The sequence below is a fragment of the Myotis nattereri genome, assembly GCF_964212035.1.
Source record: "Myotis nattereri genome assembly, chromosome: 2".
Classification (NCBI taxonomy): Eukaryota; Metazoa; Chordata; class Mammalia; order Chiroptera; family Vespertilionidae; genus Myotis; species Myotis nattereri.
In genome coordinates, this window is record NC_138076.1 from 48,947,637 (window position 1) to 48,969,961 (window position 22,325).

Sequence of the window (22,325 nt, forward strand, 5' to 3'; positions counted from 1 at the left end):
CAGAAGATCATTTGGCTGTCCAATCTAATTAGCATATTAGGGTTTTATTATTATAGATATGTTAAGGCTGCTCAACGGCTCGCTATGACAACCAGGGGGCAGACGTTCCGATTGGTAGATTAGCTTGCTGCTGGGGTCTGGCCGATTGGGCTGAGCAGGAGGGGCTGGACACACCCTGGAGCCCTCCTGCAGTGCCTCCCCTGTTGGCCAACCATCCGTGACCCTCCCCTCAATTGTGCACTTGTGGGGTTCCTTGGTCTGGCCTGCGCCCTCTCATAATACAGGACCCCTTGGGGAAGGTTGGAGAGCCAGTTTCAGCCCAATCCCACAGGCCAAGCCCAGGGACCCCATTGGTGCATGAATTTGTGCACCCAGCCTCTAGTTAGTTTATAGTAGAAAACCAAAGATTTCGCTCTATATCCAAGAAAAGATGGGTAGGAGGCACTGGTGTCCCTCTTGTATATAACTGCCTAGATTTATATTCTTGCCTACTGTATAAACTGCACTGTGTAAAAGTAACATCTCATCTGGTTCTCACTGCTTCACCACAGGAGGTAAAAATTAAACATGGAGAAATCAACATGTTTTTGCACTATAAGTAAATAATAATCTGCTATGCTCCAGATACCAAGTGTTAGCATTCAGAATAATGTAAATATATAAATATTAACGTAGAAAATATAAACATAGATAATAAATATGAATAATACAATATATAGGGTATGGCAAAGGTAGATTTACAGTTGTTTGTATGGAAAATAATATGATAATCCTATCTAATAAAGAGGGAATATGCTAACTGATCCTCACGCCATCACAAAGATGGCGGTGTCCACAGCCAATAAGGAGTAAATATGCTAATTTACTTCCCCACCCTCAAAGATGGCGGCGCCCACAGCCACAAGATGGGGAGGGAAGTTGGGGGTGACCAGGCTGTCAGGGGAGGGCAATTGGGGGCAACGGGGCCAGCAGGAGAGGGCAGTTGGGGGTGATTGGGCTGGCAGGAGAACAGTTAGGCATCGATCAGGCTGGCAGGGGAGTGTTTAGGGGGTGATCAGGCTTGCAGGCACAAACAGTTAAGGGCAATCAGGCAGGCAGGTGAGCAATTGGTAGCCAGCAGTTCCAGATTGTGAGATTGGGCATTACCTGGCAGTCGGACATCCCCCGAAGGGTCCCAAATTGTAGGGGGTGCAGGCTAGGCTGAGGGACACCCCCACCCCCAGTGCATGAATTTTGTGCACCAGGCCTCTAGTCCTATATAATAAAGGAGTAATATGCAAATAGGCTGAATGGCAGAACAACTGAACAACCAATCAAAGCCTAATATGCTAAAGATATGGTAAGGCTGCTCAACTGCTCACTATGATGTGCACTGACCACCAGGGGGCAGATGTTCGGACCAGTAGGTTAGCTTGCTGCTGGCGTCTGGCCATCAGGACTGGGTGAGATGGTCTGGACATGCCCTGGAGCCCTCCTGCGGTCCTTCCCCAGCCCGATCATGCACAGGTGGTGTCCCTCAGCCTGGCCAGAACCCCTCAAGGGAAATAAGAGAGCGGTTTCAGCCTGATCCCAGCAGGCCACTCCCCTTGGGAGGGTGCCAGATGCAGGGCTCATGACTGGCGAGCACTGCTGTGATAGCAAGAACCTCTCCCAATCTGGACTGGTTGGCCGCCATCCCATGGCAGGCACAGTGGGGCAGGGTTAAGCAGAAGAAGGAGCGGCAGTAGAGCTGCAGGCTGCATTGGACTATGGGTTTCAGCCCAATCCCTGCAGGCCACCCAGAGGGACCCCACCCATGCATGAATTCATGCACTGGGCCTCTAGTTAATAAATAATAATACAAGAATAAACTCTGTTTCTTGTAAACCTACTTTTGTTCCAACCTATATTATATGACATGTATGCACTATATTATAAAACACAAGTATATTAACACATTGCGGACCAGTAGTTTCATTGCTAGCTTTACCCAGTGGCCAGATAAGTTTCCATTGAAGGAGTAAAAGAAATGTTTTACATAAATGTTAAAGGCACGCTTTAAAATTAAATACCCATTGCATTTTGAAGTTATTTATTACATGTTCTTTCAAGCTAATATCTTTTTAAAGTATGATGCTTTGTAATATGAAGCAAGAATTCTCATGATACATCAGCAATGTGTTAAAAATAAAAATATGAAAACGATATATTAATGATAAAATAAGTATCGAAAATAAAAACAAATACGTTAATATGAATATAAATATTAAATATGACATGTAAATATATATAAATATACATATCGAAATTGGAAACTAACTTAATGCTCATGACTATATATTTAAAAATGAAATATTAAATATTAAAACAACTCTACATATGGATTTCTCTTTATTTTTTTAGTTACTTATATGTTTGATTGCCTTCATTCATAATTTTCAGACATATTTCCAGTATTAATTTTCTAATATAGCTATCTCATTTTCATACTTCCTTTCTCTAGGAAATTCTATAGATTTATATTACATATATGAGAAATTATCCCGTCATATATTTAACTCCTGTTTCATATTTTATGTCTCTGTGAATAACTATGTTGTATTGTGTAAACATTTCTTCAAATATATATGTTTATCAATTATATCATTATCTACAGTTAAATTGCCCTGAAAGCCTGTATTAATTTCTAATCTCAATTATTTAGTATTTTATTTCTAAAAGTTCTTAGTTCATTTTCAATTTAATTCAATATAATTTCTGCTTCTCCTCATGTATTTCAAATCATGTAATTTTTGTCTTTGAAAATAATAATCATGTATTAGGACCCAGGAGATTTGACTTTGGGTGGTAGGCACATGGTGCAATATACAGATCTTATAACATAGAAACCCACACCTGAAACCTATATGTTCATGTTGACCAATGTCACCCCAATAAATTTAATATAAAATTAAGAATACAATAAAATAAAACACTGGTTACAAGAATCAAAAATAACAATAATAATACTTATTTTTAATTTTGTATCTTCAAATCCTAGTATGCTAAGTCATTCTGCTGGTTTTGATTTACAGTGGCTTTTTCCCTTGCATGCTTAATAACTTTTACTGTGAGTTGTCAATTTTAATTGGAAATTTATTTGGGATATTAATTATAAACCTGACACAATATATAAGGGCTTTCATAAAGAACTGATAATTATATACAGTTATTAACAAATGACTCTCTCAAATATAAACATCACCTCATTTTTTTGTTGATAGTTTCAGACAATGACAAAGCTAAGTGAAGACTACTTTATGTTTACAATATTTTAGGGATATAGTTTTGCTTTTTTACCTTACTTTCTTATCAAGCCTAAAGTAATTTTCTTTAAACTCCCAAGGACATGAGGAAGCTATTTTTGTTCACTGTTAATTTAGGCATAGTTTTATTGTGTAAATTTCTTATTAAACTTATACATGACTGGAGCTTGGATTCTATATTTTGAATTGTAAACTACAAGAACTTGTCAAAAATGAAATCCTGATTTTCTTTTTTAATGAGTTAGCAGTGCCCTTATGAACAAAGCCCTTTCCAAGACTCCGTTTACTTTTCTCAATTCCCATTTTCTGTTAGAATCAACCTGAGAATTCCTTAAATTTTAGTGAGCCCATTTATTTTTATTTTTTAATATATTTTTATTTATTTCAGAGAGGTAAGGAGAAGGAAAGAAACATCAATGAATAGAGAGAATCATTGATCGACTGCCTCCTGCACGCCCCGCACTGGGGATCGAGACCACAACCAGGGCATGTGTCCCTGGCCGGAATCGAACTGTGACCTTCTACTTCATAGGTTGATGCTCAACCACTGAGCCACTCCGGCTGGACTAGTGAGCCCATTTAAAATATTTTAAAATACATTTTCAGTTGTTTTCTCTTAAAGCTCTTGTAAAGGTATTTAGTGCAAGTCCTTTAATCAGTCATTACTCTAATCCACAATTTCTGATTTTATAATAAAGATTTGAATTTGTACTCAATCACCATTTAAGTAAATTAGCTGCCCCTTCTATTGTGAGCCTTAAATTTTAAAATAGTATGCTCAAAAGTATTTTTTCTCATAATTCTTAAATTAATCGTTTATCAATGTGATATAAGGAACTTAAAACCCTTTTGTTACATCAACTTCTACTGGCTTCCCTTTCATCTTTTAGCTATTAAATGTATTACTAATTTAACATTGTCAAAGTGTATAGCTTTTAAGATTCTTTTCATTAAGTGTATCTCTCTTCTGTGCTTTTCTATAGATTGAAGAAATTGTGTACTCTTGTAATACACCGTTTATTATTTTTATGTCACTATTTTCATCTGCAGTACAAAATGGCAGTCATAAATTAGAGGCCTACAGATATAGGTTGGTTAGCCTATAAAGTTAGAGTCTAACATTTAAGATCTTTAAGCCTCTGACTACAAGGCACATGCTTTGTCTTATAATTTGATTAATTCACAATACATGTATATATTTTTTAGGATAATTCCATTCAACTTATTAAATAATTTGTGCTTATCATTTGCATGTTAGACCCATAGAAAAGAAAAAGTAATCATATGTTACTTTAAAACCCTGTTCCTTTAAGGAATTGTTTTAGAAAACAATACCAGATCAATGTTCTGCTTATAAATCATATCAGTTTCTTCAATATTTTTTCAATTTGCTTTTGTATGTGAAATTTGCTCTTAAAGGACAAATTTTGCTTGGTATGTTTGTATTTTAAGATTTTCAACACCTGTGTTTTTCCTAATAGAGACAATATATGCTTTACTTTTCCAAAACAATATTCTTTTAACTCTCCTGATCATATTTCTTTTCTTTTATTAAATTTATTGAGTTGACATTAGTTGATAGAAACCTGTATAGAATCTTACAGGTTTCAGGTTTGGACTTCTATGTTACAAAAATCTGTCTATTGAACTGCGTGCCCACCACCAACTAATCATATTTTTTTTAAATGAATCCACTTTCATTTTGAAAACATTTTCAAAGCCCTATGGATTTCTGTTATAATACAGATGGGTTGCTGCACAGATACCAACCTTATATTCTTTTTATTGAATTTTGGCTGTAGAACCAATATTCGCTCTTTCTTTTTATTTAAAAAGATATTTATGATGTTGTTTCTTTTTACACAAATGATGAATGACATAAACTTTCTGAGTCCTTGTTTATTTTAAACAGATCTTTATGCTGTCCAGTAATTTAAAATTTTCATGTGATATTTGGGGAATAAATCTAAGCACAAATTACTTGAGTTCAAATCTTTAAAAGGTTTTGTTACATTTTATTTCAGCGTTTGGTATTGCGCATATGTCAGTGGTGAGCATTTTTAATGCTGCTAATTATTGTGTATCATGGAAACCTTAAGGATTTTTTATTAGTGGAGTTATGTAATTTATTTTGGAAATGTCTTTACAGTTTCAATTTTGTGTACATCCTGTTCTAAACTAATATATTAGTATCCACATACCTAATATTTTCTCTTGTATTTACTTAATATTTTTCTCCTCTCATTCTTTACTCTTTTGAAAATTTTCATTACATAGGTGATATTTAATGCACTGGTGCCAGGATTGAGGTGTATGATATAAACTTTACATATGTATTTTTATATATGTATTTTATGTATGTATTTTAAACTACCTCTAATTTTATATGTCTTTTTATTTTATAATCTAATCCATTTACTCAGCTTTATTTGCCAAGAATACTTCTGTTATTTATAATTTTATAAAGTTTGTTGTATTTTTAAAGATTTATTTTTTCTGATCTCTTTCAGGATGCTTCTTCATGATTGTTGAGTATGCCATCTTCTCAAATTTATTTGAGAACATTTAATTCAAGAATTGTTAAAAGATTATCTTGATTCTTTCATTATTTTGACTTTATTGGATTTGATTATTTTATTTGTTTGGGGCTTTTATTTTTATTTTTTGGTCATTCTGTTTTATGTTCTTGATTCCTGCAACAACGGTCTGATTTCCTGTTTGAAAAACAATAACCACAAAACAAAAAGAGATATGTCCCTAAACAAATCTGTCTCTTGATGGCATGTCTGACCAGCATTCTGTGCAAGTGAAGCAAAGAGTTGGATTTACTATAATGTACTTGGATGGTAATAAGCCCACCTTCTTTTTCCCTCATTTCTGAGGCAACGTGAAGAGAGCTTTTAAGTAAAACATAGTTACTTCTATAAAGAATCCAGCATCTTCCCAGGTAGCTCTTATTTTTCAGATACTTGTTTCGTTTTTTGGCCTAAGTCTTCTGTGCTGATAATGCAAGATTGAGACACAAACATCGGGCCAAGTGATCTTGGCTCAGTAGAGAGACTGTGAGTTAGCTACCCTGATGTCTTCCATGTGCTAGCAACTCTCCGTGCCTACCTCGTCAGAGAGGAGAGAACACCATCTGGGCTGCAACCTCCTCAGAGTGCATTCCAGACTATGGCTTCCTAATCTTTGCTCTGTGTGAACCTATGTGCTTTATTCTCTCAGAAATTTATCAAAATATATGAATGGGGAGATCTCCCCTGCCATTTCCCCCACAATACACAAACATGCATGCATTCTCTTTCCTGTTACAGATTTTGGATAGATTTACTGTTATTCACAATGACTTGGGAAAGTTGGACATGTGTCCTCAGTCAATATTCTTGGAACAATACCCCATATTTATTATTTAAAATAAGCTCTATTAAGTCATCAATACTGAACATGACTTAAGCATTTCTTGAGCGAGTTTCTCTTGCCCTAATTTCATTTCTTTTCTTCTTTATTAGAAGTACAGTGACAAAATATCATGATGCTAACAAGCTGATATGTTAAACAGTCATGAATAAGGTGAATCTGTTAGGAATTGGTGAAAAGACTGATATGATATTATCAATAGCATAACTGAGTAGTACTATTAAGACTATTACTTTTAAAAGAAAACAAGGTTGTTCATATGTATATAAACACATAATATATATTTTCATATAACAATATACAGAATAATCCTATATTATAAAAGCCCAGGGACAGAAGAGTGGAATGACTGGTTGACCCATCACTATGATGCTCACTGAGCACCAGGGGGCAGACGCTCAATGCAGGAGCTGCCCCCTGGTGGTCAGTGCGCTCCCACAGTGGGAGCGCTGCGTGGCTGATTGGGATGAGCAGCTGCTCCCTCTGCAGCCACTCGGCTGACTGGGATGAGTGGCACTCACACAGTGGGCTGATCCCCGCAGGCCATGCCCCCCCACCAGTGCACAAAACCCATGCACAGGCCTCTAGACTATAACAATAAAAGCATAATATGCAAATCGACCAAACAACCGAACAGCAGAACAACCATCAGGACAATTTTCTGGACGACCACGCTATGACATGCCAACCAAGGCGGGTGCAATGTGATACTCAGGGGGTCCACCATCGCCCCACAATTGCCCCGCAGAGGAAGGCCCAGGCCACCGGCCAGTGGAGCTTCATGATGGCCCCAAAGAGGGAGACCCAAGCCACCCTCTGTGGGGTGATTGATGTAGCGGGGGGGCTCTGTGATTGATCACCCCAGAGAGGGGAGGCCCAGACCACCCGACCAGGGGCAATAGATGGGCGGGGGTCTCCGCAATTTCCCCAAAGAGTGAGGCCTAGGCCACCCTCTGCAGATGATCAATCAGGGGGCTCTGCGGAACCAGGGAACTGGGGGGGGGGGGTATGGCAGGGGACACAGGCAGTGCTAGGCCAAGGCAGGTGAGGGCTGGGGGCAGGGTGGGGCTGTAAGGCAGCTGGGGCTGTGAAGGCCTACCCTTGCATGAATTTCTTGCATCAGGCCTCTAGTGTATTTATAATAATCCTATATAATAAAAGCCTAATATGCAAATAGACCAAATGGTGAAACGACAGGTCACTATGACACACACTGGCCACTAGGGGACAGACACTCAACACAGGAGCTACCCCCAGCCCACAGGCCCCAACCGGCAGCGGCGGTGGCAGTGGGGAGTAGGGCTGGCAAGTGGGCAGTGCCAGGCCAGTCAAGGCAAGTGCCAGTGGGAGTCCCCCGATCACCCTACCATCTGCCCCATAGATCAGCCCCGATCACTGGCCAGGTCTAGGGACCCTACCTGTGCACAAATTTCATGCACTGGGCCTCTAGTTATATATAATTAGTGATGATTCTTGATAACATATATAGATATATCACTGTGTATTGTCATCTATCATTTGAGGTCATAATTATAATAAAAATATTATTTACATATTTTCTAAACAGCCTTGAAATTGATTTCAGAATTAACAGTTTTGAATAAAATGATAAAACAAGAACTTCATAAATATAATTACCATGATTTGTTATAATATCAAACTAATTATTGGTCACAATCAAACTAAATTTTAATTACAAATTAGTTCACAGTATTATATATTTAATTCATAAATTATGTATCAAAATGACATCTCCAACTTCTCTTTTACATAACACTTCCACTCAAGAGTAAGCACTTAATTCAGATGATATTTGTGAACACTTCCAGAAAAAATATTAAGAAATAAAATTTGTAGTGCTTCACTGAAGAATTCTTATAAATAGGTTCATTTTGAGTCATTGCAATTACAGAAAAGGTGACAACTGAGGTATTTGTTATGCACAAAATACCGTAGTGAACAAGGCAATATTTTGCCAATGTCATTAGTACTGAATTTTTTTTAAGTTGAAGTAATTTTCCTGTGTTGTGAATATATGATGTTTTATTTTTATTGAACACTTAATATGCAAATTTTTTCTTATTATGCACCCTTAAAAATATAATACATATATGTAATTCAGAAAAGGGACAATTAGAGCAATATAAAATTTTACATATGTTGTTCTTGACAACACACCAATCTATAGAGTTTGTTATAATTTATGAATGTTCACTGCAGCTAGACTAAACTTTGATCAAAGGAAATTTATCCTAAAATGGTAGTGGAAGTTTAAAAATGCAGTTTGAAGTACAAACACTACCTTTATAATTATTCAAATTGTGTATACATATTTTGGGAATGTATATATTTTGATATGCCTATTAGATATTTAAGTGGATTTATTTAGTCGTCAGTCGAATATATGACTCTGGAATCCAAGGAATCAAAGTTGGATACAGGAATTTTAGAGGCATAAGTAGATGAAATATATACATATTGACTTTAAGAAATGCCAGAAATGTGCGCAAATAGAGAAAGGCATAGATATGAACCAATGTTACCACAAAATTAGAGGTCTAGAAAAAGTAGATATTATGCAAAGATGTTTTAAAAGGAGCTTCCAGTGAGAGAGAAAGAGAAAGAGAAAGGCTGTGACCTGAAAACAAAGAGAGAGAGTGAGGGTGAGGAAGTATAAAACACAAGCATAAGCCCATTTTAACATATTTTTTCCAGAAATCTGATACTTAGGGAGAGATGTGAGAACCAAAATAAGCTTATTTCAAGGTGAAAGGTCTTTAATAGAATATTAATTAGTATTCTCTCTTTTCTCTTGGAATTTTGGCTGATATTCAGAAGTTGAAAACAACACACAATTAACACCCATATATTCTAAATAAAAGAGAATCTGACACTACTTCTTTTCTCTTTGAGTGGTTTACTTGATTAAACCAAACCTATCCAGAATATTCTTTTATTTTCATTAACTTCATAGTCACCTGATTGGGGATCATAATTACATCTGCAAAATCCATTTTGTCATATAACTTAATAATTATGGGAATTATATCTCATAATATCCAGGGCCCTAATCCTACTTATAGGCAGTGTGAGGGACATTCAGGTTTATTTTAGAATTCTGTCTAAAAATTTGAGCTTAAAAGGGACATTTTTAGGTTTATTCTAATGCAAAAAATATCTACACTAATAAAAGAGAAACATGCAAATTAACCATCCCTTCACAATGCCCACAAGCCATGCCCACCAGCCAATCAGGAGTGAGTATGCAAATTAGCAGGACAAAGATGGTGGCAGACATGGAGCTAGCCAGTGTGGGAAGAGCTCAGGAGATTTATCTCAGTGCAGTGGCGGATGCAATGGCGTGAGCACACCCCGCCTATACAAGCTTCCTCGGCACACCGGGAAGTGGCAGCGCCCGCCTGAGTAAGCCCCCTAGAGCCCCTACATAGTACCCTAACTTTCCTACCATTGGTTGCCCTAAGGATGGTGTAAACTTCTGATTGGTCTGGAATGTTATATATGTCCCTGTACTTAAACAATAAAGTTCAGATCAGCGTCTTGAACCTGATCTCCGGAGTCCGGCATGCTTCCTTAGGACTCCGTCGGCCTCACCCCTGCGGGACCCCCTGCCTCAAGCCAGAGCAGGCAGGAGGCTTGGGTCGCTCAGGCGACAAAGGAAGCCACGCTTCCTGCCTGCCTGGGCTGGCGCCAAGGAGGAGCCTTGTGGGTGGCAGCCACGGAGCAGGCCAGAGTGCAGGGAGGCTTGGAGCAACCCAAGCTTCCCTCCTGCCCTGGCTGGGGGCTGAAGGAGAGGCCTGTGGACACAGGAGGCTTGGGTTGCCAGGGCCAGCTGCTGAGGGAGGGGCCTGCAAACAGCCCTCAGCCCTCACCCAGGCTGGCCACGCCACCATCTAGGTGAGGGTCCCCGCTGGGGGACATGACCAGCCTGAAAACGGCCCTTAGCCCCTCACCCAGGCTGGCCAGAACCCCAGCGGGGACCTTCACCCTATGGGGGCATGACTGGCCTGCAAACTGCCCCAGCCCCTCGCCCAGGCCACTCAGCCCACCAAGGGAACCCCCACCCTAATCTGGGACACCCTTCAGGGAAAACCAGCTGCCCCTCCCCCAGTGCACCAAGTCTCTATCTATACTAATAAAAGGGTAATATGCTAATTAGACTGGGAGATCTTCCAGGAGACCTTCTGGACAAAGCAATGGAGGCAGGGCCGAGGTAGAGGTGGTTAGGGGCCAAGAGGGGAGGGCAGTTGTTGGTGATCAGGCCGGTGGTGGGGGGGGGCATTGTGGGTGATCAGGCCAGTGGGGCTGGGCGGGAGGGCAGTTGGAGGTGAGCAGGCTAGCAGGCAGAGTGGTTAGGGACAATCAGGAAGGCAGGTGAGTGGTTAGGAGCCAGCAGTTCCAGATTGCAAGAGGGATCCCAGATTGGAGAGGGTGCAGGTCAGGCTGAGGGATCACCCCCACACACACACGAATTTCATGCACTGGGCCACTAGTATATATATTAATGTGCTAATGATATCTAAAGGAGAGAATCATTATAATGATGATTCTTGAGACTTATCCTATATAATGAGAGGGATACGCTAATTAGCCCAGATATGCTAATTAGCCATGGCCAGTATGAAAATTGACAATCACTCCAACACACAAGATGGCAACCACAAGATGGCCAACAAGGAAGGGTAATTGAGGGGACCAGGCCTGCAGGGGAGGGCAGTTGGGGGCAATCGGACCAGCAGGGGAACAGTTAGGCATCAACCAGTCTGGCAGGGAAGCAGTTAGGTGTCGGTCAGGCTGGCAGGAGAGTGGTTAGGGGGTGATCAGTCTAGCAGGCAGAAGCAGTTAGGGGCAATCAAGTAGGCAGGCAGGCGAGTGGTTGGGAGCCTGTAGTTTTGGATTGTGAGAGTTTTGGATTGGGCCCGATCCTAAATGGGCAGTCAGACATCCCTCAGGGGTTCCAGATTAGAGAGGGTACAGGCTGGGCTGAGGGACACCCTCCACCCAGTGCATGAATTTCATGCACTGGGCCTCTAGTATTTGATAAGAAGAAAAGTAAGAACATGAGATGATGTTGGATGGTATAAAAATAGTTTTAATGGATTGGTGTTCTTGGTGCGATCAAATCAGTGTTCAAATGTCATACTAAAGAAAGTGGGCTCAAAAGTTAAGATGCGATCGCGGGTCAAGCAGCGTGGGCGGTGGGAGACGTGGCAGCAGCCAGGTATCCCAGGTTCACCAAGCCACTAGGCGTGCAGTGGCCCTCAGGCACCCAGCACCACGGGCCCTCTGCCATGATGCCCAAGAGGAAGGTCAGCTCTGCAGAGGGGGCGGCCAAGGAGGAACCCAAGAGAGCAGATCGGCCAGGTTGTCAACCAAACCTGCTCCTGCAAAAGTGGAAATGAAGCCCAAAAAGGCAGCAGGAAAGGATAAATCTGCAGACAAAAAAGTGTGAATGAAAGGGGAAAGGGGAGCAAAGGGAAAGCAGGCCAAAGTGGCTGACCAGGAACCTAAAAATCTACCAGCAGAAAACAGAGAAACTAAAAACGAGTAGAGTCAAGATGAAGCAGGAGAAAAAGAAGCCAAGTCTGATTAACATCATATACCATGTCTTATCAGTGGTCCCTGTCTCCCTTCTTGTAGAATCCAGAGGAATATTTTTATCAACTATTTTGTAAATGTGAGTTTTTTAGTAGCTCTAGAAACATTTTTAAGAAGGAGGGAATTCCATCTCATCCCATTTTGTTAAGTGTAAATGCTTTTCTTTTACAGAGGTGAAATCATTTGCTGGTTGTTTATTTTTTGGTACAACCAGAAAATAGTGGGATATTGAATATGGGAGACTTTGATTGTGTTGGGTATCAGCTTAACATTCCACAGATGGGGGTAGTTTTTATATCCTATAATACAAAGCATACTAAATGCCGATTTGGAGTCAGTCATGTGTTTGCTATGTCTTTAACATTTTAAATTGCTTCTATCCACTTTTTGGTAGAATTGTTTCCTAAAGAAAACCACTCCTTGCTCTTGGCTCTCCCAGTCAGAATTGTGTGCATCTGTAACATCTTTGGTGTGATAGTCCAGTTTCCCCAGTAACTTTGTCAGTGTGCTGTGAAAGATTGAAAATTTGATTATATATGATATTAAATTGTGAATTGGTGGGACTTTGATGTAACAACATATCAACAGTTGAAGATATTGGTACTTGATACTCTATTCAGGAAAGTTAGCCTCTAAATTTTAAGCTGGAAAGTCACTGGAATAACTGTTTAGAAAAGAAACACAACTACATGACTTTATACTTCTGGCACGTATGTTAAGAATTGTGTACAAATTGAAATGGCTGTGTACTGATCCTCAAAACCAATAAAATCTCAAAGAAAGAATTGTTTGAGGCACATGAAAAAATCTTAGGATGCATTGGGTTATAAAGTTGGGTGTTGAAGGGGTTTAGATGTCTCAGTAATCAATAATGAAAAGGTCAAGATCAGTTTATGTCAATGTGGAAATGACTAAGAATGAAGTCAGGAGTATTAGTGAAAAGAAAGACAGTGAGCCATATGCTAATTTTTTTTTAAGAATGAGGGTATAGGTATGTCAAACAAAATGGTAGAAAATTACAGAAAGGGGAGCAATGGTGCTTCATGTATTCTGTTGCCTGTGGCTCTTAGTTGGGAGATGAATTAATTTGTTAGTAGTGATTTGGGTTATTTCATTAAAGGAAGAAGGCAAAAACAGTTGAGAACATTAATGAGGAAAAAATGGAACACTTAACTCATCTCAAGGTTCAATTTTATATTGAAGAAAGAAAATACAGTCCTAGCTGGTTTGGCTCAGAGGATAGAGCGTCAACCTGCGGACTAAAGACTCCCAGGTTTGATTCCAGTTAAAGGCACCTGCCCAGATTCCGGGCTCAATTCCACAGTAAGGGGCATGCAGAAGGCAGCCAATCAATGACTATCTCTCATCATTGATGATTCTAACTCTCTCCCTTTCTCTTACTCTCTGAAATCAATAAACATATGTTTTTAAAAAAGAACACACACACACACACACACACAGACAAAACTTCAAAGGAAGACCTATCATCAGGAAACAGAATAGTCAAAGAACAAGATAAGAAAGTTATGAATAACTCTGAATTATTCCTCAAATAATCAACTATTGCTTTATTGTTTCCTACAGAATGAGTATTCCTATGTAGTAAAACCCATTGTTTAATTTTTAAATAACACAGACATCAACAATGGTACCCTAAGTATTATTTTTCTAATGGTTGCATTTTGGAAGTCAGACACCACCAAATACAGCAAGTATAATATTTATTATTCAATATATTTGTTTTTAATAAAAAAGCTTTCTTCTTATAATTTTTATGTTTCTAAATTTACCTTATTTCTGTTACCACATTCTCCAATGCAACCTAAAGCAATTTGAGGAAATTCTCCCTTGCATACATGTGCATTGTGATCAATGTGTCTCAATCACAGATATTTGCATCAATTTCCATTTCATTGGGGGAGAATTTAATTAGTCCTACCAAATTTAATCAGTAAGTGGCTTGGCATTTAATTGGATAAGTCATCAGATTTTTTTTCCAATGAATTGAGTTTTTAGCTATTCTTGTTGACTGAGTTCACACCCTGAAATGAAATTTCACTAATTAAACCTCTAAAAATCTAAGACTTTTTTACTACTCTAGAAACTTTACTACTGTGTATTTCGTACAGTGTTGAGCTCATGTCTTCTTTCCTTCCTGATGGCTCAACAGGTTGTCAACACTGAGTACATATTCCTGCATCCCTTCCTTCAGGTGCTAAGGTTAAAAAGATAAATGACAAAAGATTCCTGCCCTCTAGGTTCTCATAGCCAAATATTGTTGTTGTTTTTTTTAAAAAAAAAAAAAAAAAAGTAAAAAAGAAACCCACTGTTATAGCAAATGTTAATAATTTTAAAAAGTAATATGGAAACACCACCTATAAAGTAATTCATTTTGGCTGAGTTAATGATGGGTATATAAAATTCAAGATTGCAGCTTTGAAAAGTGACTAAGTGAAAGAAAAAAATTGATATTATATATACAAGGACCTATAGTATCTAAAGGATATGTCATATGGTGCATTGCATCCCTTGAGAATTAAATATTCTGTATGAGATGGCTATAAAACTTGTAGTGAGGCAATAAAGGGAGAGATCAGAAAGATTATGTCTGAGCTATTATGCCAAGTCGGCTCAATGTTACCTTGAAAGTAAACACTGATGTAAGATTTGCCCTTACTTCTCCTTTAACAGCCTCACTTGGAGAAAAACCCTCTTAGTCAAGCCAATAAGAATCAGTATAATGCTTTGTTTTGTTTTGTTTTGTTTCCCTCTAAAATTCAAAGAACAGTTTCCCTTCATGCCCTAGAAAGGAAGGTTTTTGCTTATTCTCATAGAAATATCAACTACCACTTAGTTGTATTGGATCATTTGAACAATTATTTTATTGCAAAATGTGTGAGTGTGTTCTTGTTTGTTTGACTGACGGTGCCTGCCTAATAATGTGAATTATTTGTTTAGTTACTTCCCACTTCATCTTCAAACACTACTGAATGCAGAAGATACCATTATGTATTTAGATTAGACAAAACACTAAAAACAATTGATTTTATTTTCAGAAAACAAGATTGTACACCATTCTAGCCAGGTTTTCCAAGATAATCCTCTTGTCGCTTATTAAGGAAATAGTATATACCAATAAGCTTTGTGTATTTTTTTTCAAAATATGGAAAGAAAAAAGAGTAAAAAAATGCCATGTGCAATTATTGAAAATATTAATACAAACTATGTCTTTACTTAGTGATTTTTTTTAATTTAGTAGGTTACTATTATTTCTGAAGCATCATTTTATGATGCATTTTATCTCCCTGTATTATAATTCCTTATATTAATGATAAAGTGGAAATCATCCTGTATAGTTACTATCCATTTGAAAAGGTTATTGGAAAATTTATTTTTCAAAGCCTACGATTTTCAGAAGAAAAAAAGGGAGTTAGTATTACCATGACTCACAAATAACTAAACTAATAACAATAATGATTATAACAAAAATAATAAGAAGTGAGCGAAAAATATGCATGATCTCACACAGCAATTTTGTTGTCAGTGTGAATGACAGTCAAATACTTTCAAAATCCATCTGCAGAAAACTAAAAATGGTAAGTTGAAAGAAGATCACACTATTTCAATCCCTCCACCTTAAATGAGGTACCATTGTGGGATGCCAGCTCTGAATAAAAAAGACATTGTAAATTGTCTTTATGTCTCTAAAATGTGGCTTAAATAAAACTAACTTTACTACATCTATAACGATTTTGCTATATTTTGAGATTTGATATATAAGCATTATGAAAAAGATATCAGGAAAAAATCATGCAATTATATTTTTAAGGTAGTGGTAGAAAATTTTCTAAGATTTTTTCTAATCCTATAATCTATACTAATAAAAGGGTAATATGCTAATTAGACTGAGTCAACCGGACATCTTCCAGTCATCCTGCCTTCCTTCCAGACAAAGCCACAGTGGCAGGGGGCCGAGGCAGAGGCAGTTAGGGGTAATCAGGCCAGCAGGGGAGGGCAGTTAGGGGCAATCAGGCAGGCAGGCAGAGGGGTTAAGAGTGATCAGGCAGGCAGGCAGGCAGGTGAGCGGTTAGGAACCATGGTCCCGGATTGTGAGAAGGATGTCTGACTGCCAGTTTACGCCCAAAACTGGCAGTTGGACATCCTCCGAGGGGTCCCAGATTGGAGGGGGTGCAGGCTGGGCTGAGGGACCCCCCCTCCCATGCACAAATTTTGTGCACCAGGCCTCTAGTAAAGTAATGAATAAGAAGGAAAAAAATCTTTTAGTGCCTACCATGTCTTCTATTTTTTAGTATTCTCTCAACCCACTAAAAATATTAATTTTCGTATATCATTGGAGTGATCTTTACCCTCAATATAGTATCTATAACTTACATGAATTTTTACAATTACTGAGTATTTATGTATGACTATACAATGCATATAATTACTTTGCAGATTTTCAAAATTTTGCATTATAGTGTATTAGTTATCTAATGCTAATACCAAATTATCCCAAAATTTAACAGCTTAAAGCACAAAGGAATCCACAATCCAGAATCCAGGAGTAGCTTTGCTGTATGGTTCCAACTCAAGATACATCACAAATTTCAATCCAGTGGTTGATTAAGGCTATAGTCATTTAAAATTATTTTACTTGATTTTCACAGAGAGAAGGGAGGGAGTGGGAAAAGGAGATGTGAAAGCAAAACAGTGATCAGAGAATGAAACATCTATCAGCTGCCCCTGCACACCTCCGACCAAAAACCAAGCCTGCAACCCAAGCATGTGCCCTGACCAGGAATCAAACCGGCAACCCTTTAGCACAGATTGATGCCCAACCAATTGAGCAATACTGGCCAGGGCTAAGGGTAAAGTTATCTTAAAGCTTTGCTTTCAAGCTCACTTAACTGGTTATTGGCCACTTCTGCACTCTTCTTTACCTTTCTTACCAGACTATTCACACAGAATAATAATCATAGTATAATGCAAGATAATAGTGTTTGATATAAAGCAATTGATAGAAATCCTAAAAAAGGACAATGAGGTTTATGGCCAAAGACTTCATGCAATATAAACATTAGTACTAATTATAATAACAAATGTATCATGGTATATCCTATTGCCTTTGAAAGCAATTATTATTAGCATGTATGTTATAAATGGAAATGAAAGGCAAGATAAACATGTTAGACAAGATAATGCAAAATATCTAAAAATTATTTTTGTTATTGAGATATATTCATACTTTGGAAAGAAAGTATTGACTTTCGTACTGATGCCATGACTGAAAAAAAAAATGAGAGCCATGGATCATGAATGTATGAAAACAAAGGATAAATCAGAACATGTCAATCAGTCCAAGTTTCCATTTAATTTAATACTGAAGAGAAGCTATTTAATCATGAAGTTATCTGACAAGAACATTCATGGAGAAATAATCTCTGGGAACAAGAGACCTAAGTATTGTTTTTCCTTCCACCTTAACTCCATTTATCTGATTTTCCTGAATTAAAGTACTATTGAGACTAAGGGCAGCTGAGTACATGTGAAAACTTGGGGCTCTGTGGGAGTCAGGGTCAGAAGTGCCATGGAGCTTCATCCACTGTAGAATTTCCAATGAAAACATTTTAAAATGCTGGGTACTAAATTCAGCCTGCCCAGCAGTGAAATAATTGAGGAAAAGATCAAATTCAGCTTCATATGACTGTGTCAGATTTCTATTGATCCAAGTCCAAAAAGAGCTGCAGAAAGATATAAATACAGCACTAGTAACACAATTAGAGTTATTCTCTATGTAAACAATAGAAGTTACTGAGTGGAATATGGACGAGATGAAGGTAAGGTGGTAAGTAAATAAATAATTAAATAAACATACACCTTAAAAATAATTATCTACTCTAAAAATCTATTTCTAAATGTTGAAATAACTTACCAAGTCCAATTTTAGATTGAGATTAAATGAACCATAAAGAAATATCTCATATGCTAACATCATAAAGTTTCTTAGAAAGGAAAAAAATGAACAGGCAATAAATTATTAGAAGCTCAGAGATAGTAACATGAAATGGAGATAGTTTCTAAATGCAATTTCTATTCATTCAATCCTTTGTTCAACTACTCAGAAGTATCTATTGAACATGTATTATTTGTCAAGCACTCTAGACACTGGTGGTACAGCAATAAAATATAAGGACAACAAAATGCCCTGTTTTATGGAGCTTACATTCTACTTTGAGGACCAAATAACAAACCCCAAAATGTATGCGTATTACAGAGAAAATATGATTTATTAAGAAAAATATAGCAGAGAAGGATAGAAAAGGCTAAAGGGTATTATTTTCAATAATGGGGCAGGGCACTGTCTATAGTCATGATGTTTCCACTAATAACTTCCCATTGACCCAAAAAGCCAAAAAAGTAATGTTGCCATAGGGATGGTCTATTATCATCATCAGAGTTACTCTCAAAAAGCGTGGCCTAGGGACCAGTTATATTGATATTATTTCAAAGCCTGTTAGAAATGTAGCTCAAGCTGTTTCCAGACCTACTGAGTCAGAATCTACATTCTAAAGAGATCTCCAGATTATTTGTAAGCACACATAAAATTTACAAAATGCTTTCCTAACAAATTTAGCCACATATTCAGACAAAAATTCTTTTAAATACATCCCATTTTATTCTTATCCCATTTTATTCTTTCAACTTCCATCTTTATTCTCCTCTCAATTTATAGCTTCTGTCTGTTCATGTTAAATAGCTAAGGAAGTGTGTGGGATGTTGGGAATCGCTGGATGTTGTCACCTAATGCTCTAGAGCCCACACCTCTATATCCCCAAAATATCTTAATTCCTAAAACATATTTCTGTACATTGATTCAAAATTCAATTATTTGGAGCATTTCTTTTCAAGAGCCTTTCTTTTTCATTTATTTATTTTTAATTGAATTTATTGGGGGTGACATTGGTTAGTAACATTATATGGGCTTCATGTATATAATTCTAAAATATGTCATCTGTATATTATATTGTGCATTTACAAGTCTCTTCTATCATCATGTATTCCCCCCTTTACCCTCTTCATATCTAAGCTAGTATTAAGGTTATAGCTAAATGATTTGGGACTTCCCAAATTGAAGAACTACCCAATATGCAAACATAGAATTAACTGAGCCTGACCAATGCACAAACATAATACAGATTTGTGCAAGTAAGTATGCATGCTGAAGATTCTCTAATCAACTGAACCACACTGACCAGGGCCAGAATCATTTCATACACAAAAAGGTGACTGGTTCAATTTCCGGTCAGGACACATGCCTAGGTTCTGGGTTTGATCCTTGGTGGGGGTGCGTACAGGAGGCAGTGGAATGATGTTTCTGTCATACATTAATATTTCTCTCTCTCATTCTCACTCTCTCCCTCCTCTTCTCTCTAAAAAATCAGTAAAACATATCTTTGGGTGAGGATTGAAAAAAAACAAAAAAGTCTTGATTTGTGATTCCATCATCATAGTGTGTTAAATTATTTAATTGCCTATAAATATTATGCTATTAATGATTATATATAAATCTTGAGTTGTTGAAGAACTTAAATCATTCATAATTCAAATATACACTTGAGGAATTTTAGACACATTGGACAATCAAGACAATTAAATTGTCAAGGAGAGTTAACTTTCCTGTATGAATCACAAGCTTTCCTTTATAAAAATGCTTAGAATAATGGCATGGTTTTCAAGAAAGCTCTTATGTTTCCCATATAATTTATATGTAAAAGAATTTTGACTTAGTGCCTAGAAATCAATTTAGCACACAATTTCAGTTTTAAACGAAGCACTAAAGTTCTCCCCTTGCTTTTCTCCTTAAGAAAGAAAAAAAGCCTGAGAGGGATAGGTTATAGCCAAGTTTATTTTATTATATTTTATTTGGTGAGAAGTACTTCCCAAGACATTGAACTTTGAAAAGCTAATTTACAGTGCTCTTTATGTGATGAGGGAAATGCTCTCGTTATTGTGCACTTAATATGTAGAACCAAGGGAAGAAGATCATGCTCAATTACTTATTATTGAAATGAAGGCTTTCATCCCAGTAAACCAAAGTTCATAAAGCCAGAATAAAATGTAATATTAAAATAATATTGACACATGCTTCTCCTTTAAACAATTTTTATTAGGCTAGTTTTAATTTATTCTAAATTTTAAACAAACCATAATTTTCCTTCATATCCAAAGTATGTACATTTCATCTTACAAAAACATTATCCCTTAAGGACATAGCTTTGATTTGCTTCACTGGATATAGAAGACACTTATTTTGCATTGGTGAATAGCAATACAGATATTTTTCTGACTTATTTCTGGGTATCGTTTGTGTATTTTTTTCTACATGAAAGTATATACATTACAGTAGCATTGGCCCTGGTAACTGACATATTACATATATTATCTGATTAATTAGAAAATATTTTATTCTCATTTTACTGGTGAGTATATCTTGATTCGAAAGATTAGCTAATAGCACAGATTCACAGGCCTGGCAACAATTAAAACCAAGTTCTGGCTTTAAAGTTCATATTCAAGCATGTCAATCTTGTGGCCCGTCAACTGCATGTGACCCACACAGAATAATTTTGCGGCCCAGCCAATATAACAGTATGTAAGAAGCATTTTAATAAAAATGTTGTGCCATAACCGGTTTGGCTCAATGGATAGAGCATCCACTCTATAAGGCTCAAGGGTCCCGGGTTCGATTCCGGTCAAGGGCATGTACCTTGGTTGCGGGCACATACCCAAGAGGGGGTGTGCAAGAGGCAGCTGATCAATACTTCTCTCTCATCAATGTTTCTAACTCTCTATCCCTCTCCCTTCCTCTCTAAAAAAAAAAAAAAAAAAAAACCCATAAAATATATTTTTTAAAAAATGTGTAACTTAACTTTTACAATATCCTGTTATACATAATTATTAATAACTAACTACAATGTTCACTAATGACTGATTACTATCATCGTGTTGCATTCATTTCCCTTACTCGCCTTACACGCAGGCGTACCATTTCTCTCCACTAATACTAACAGCGAATATTTTAGCAGCCGATTGCCACGTCATTAGTCTTGGACTGACTTGTTTGGTGTGCGCAACAGGAAATATTTTGCTTTCAGGGAACAAGAAAAATAGTTTTATTTGCGTTACACTTATTAATTTGTGCAGTTATTCAGTGTCTGGTAAGTTAATGTTCAAGATAAATATTAATTTTTATTAAAATGTTCTATTATTTTATGTTAACTACTACTCATTTATTTCAGCCCTTTGTTTTCAGCATACCTCTATCGAAATAAACCTACGTTTCTATGAAAATTAAACTTTTGTTGTTTTGCGGCCCACATACACTTAAACCTTGCTGATTTGGCCCGTGTTAGCCTTTGAGTTTGACATGCTTGTTCACATTCGTGATACAGCAGGAGGCTACCTCACTGCCTGTATAGGAATTTTACATGCACTATCTCATTTCATCTTCCCAATAATATTTTTGAGCTGTGCCTTTCAGTATGTCTATAGAAAATAACACTGTATATAAAGGAATTTATTCTTTTTCGAAGCTCATTTAAGGGAGATAGCTGATATATCTGATGATAACAAAGAAATGATACTAACCTGATCCACTTAAAAATAATACTATAACACATGCCACTATTATATAGACCACTTTTTCCCTAGTATTTATTTGGATGATCTGCTGTGCTAAGTACTTTACATTTTAATTGTTTTTGTATTATTATTCCATTTCAGATATGAGCAAACTGTGATACTAGAACTAGATGGTAAGTAATTTTTTTTCCAAAATCACACAAGTACAGGATCTAGAACTTGATTGTAAGTTAGTCTGGTTCCATAAAACAATATAGCAATTGGACTGTCAGTATGTGTCTAATGACCAATGACTGTTTTATTGTAAGCAAGGAAATTATCAGATTTTCAGAATACAAAAGTCAATTTAATTACAGTGCAAATAAT

The 22,325-nt window shown here is 37.1% G+C and overlaps 1 pseudogene across 1 annotated transcript; it reads left to right on the forward strand.

Moving 5' to 3' along the window:
* The first annotated feature begins 12,013 nt into the window (after positions 1-12,013).
* Positions 12,014-12,312, forward strand: LOC308535762 (non-histone chromosomal protein HMG-14-like; annotated as a pseudogene). Its single transcript has one exon. The product of its transcript is annotated as a non-histone chromosomal protein HMG-14-like (transcript).
* The last annotated feature ends 10,013 nt before the right edge of the window (positions 12,313-22,325 follow it).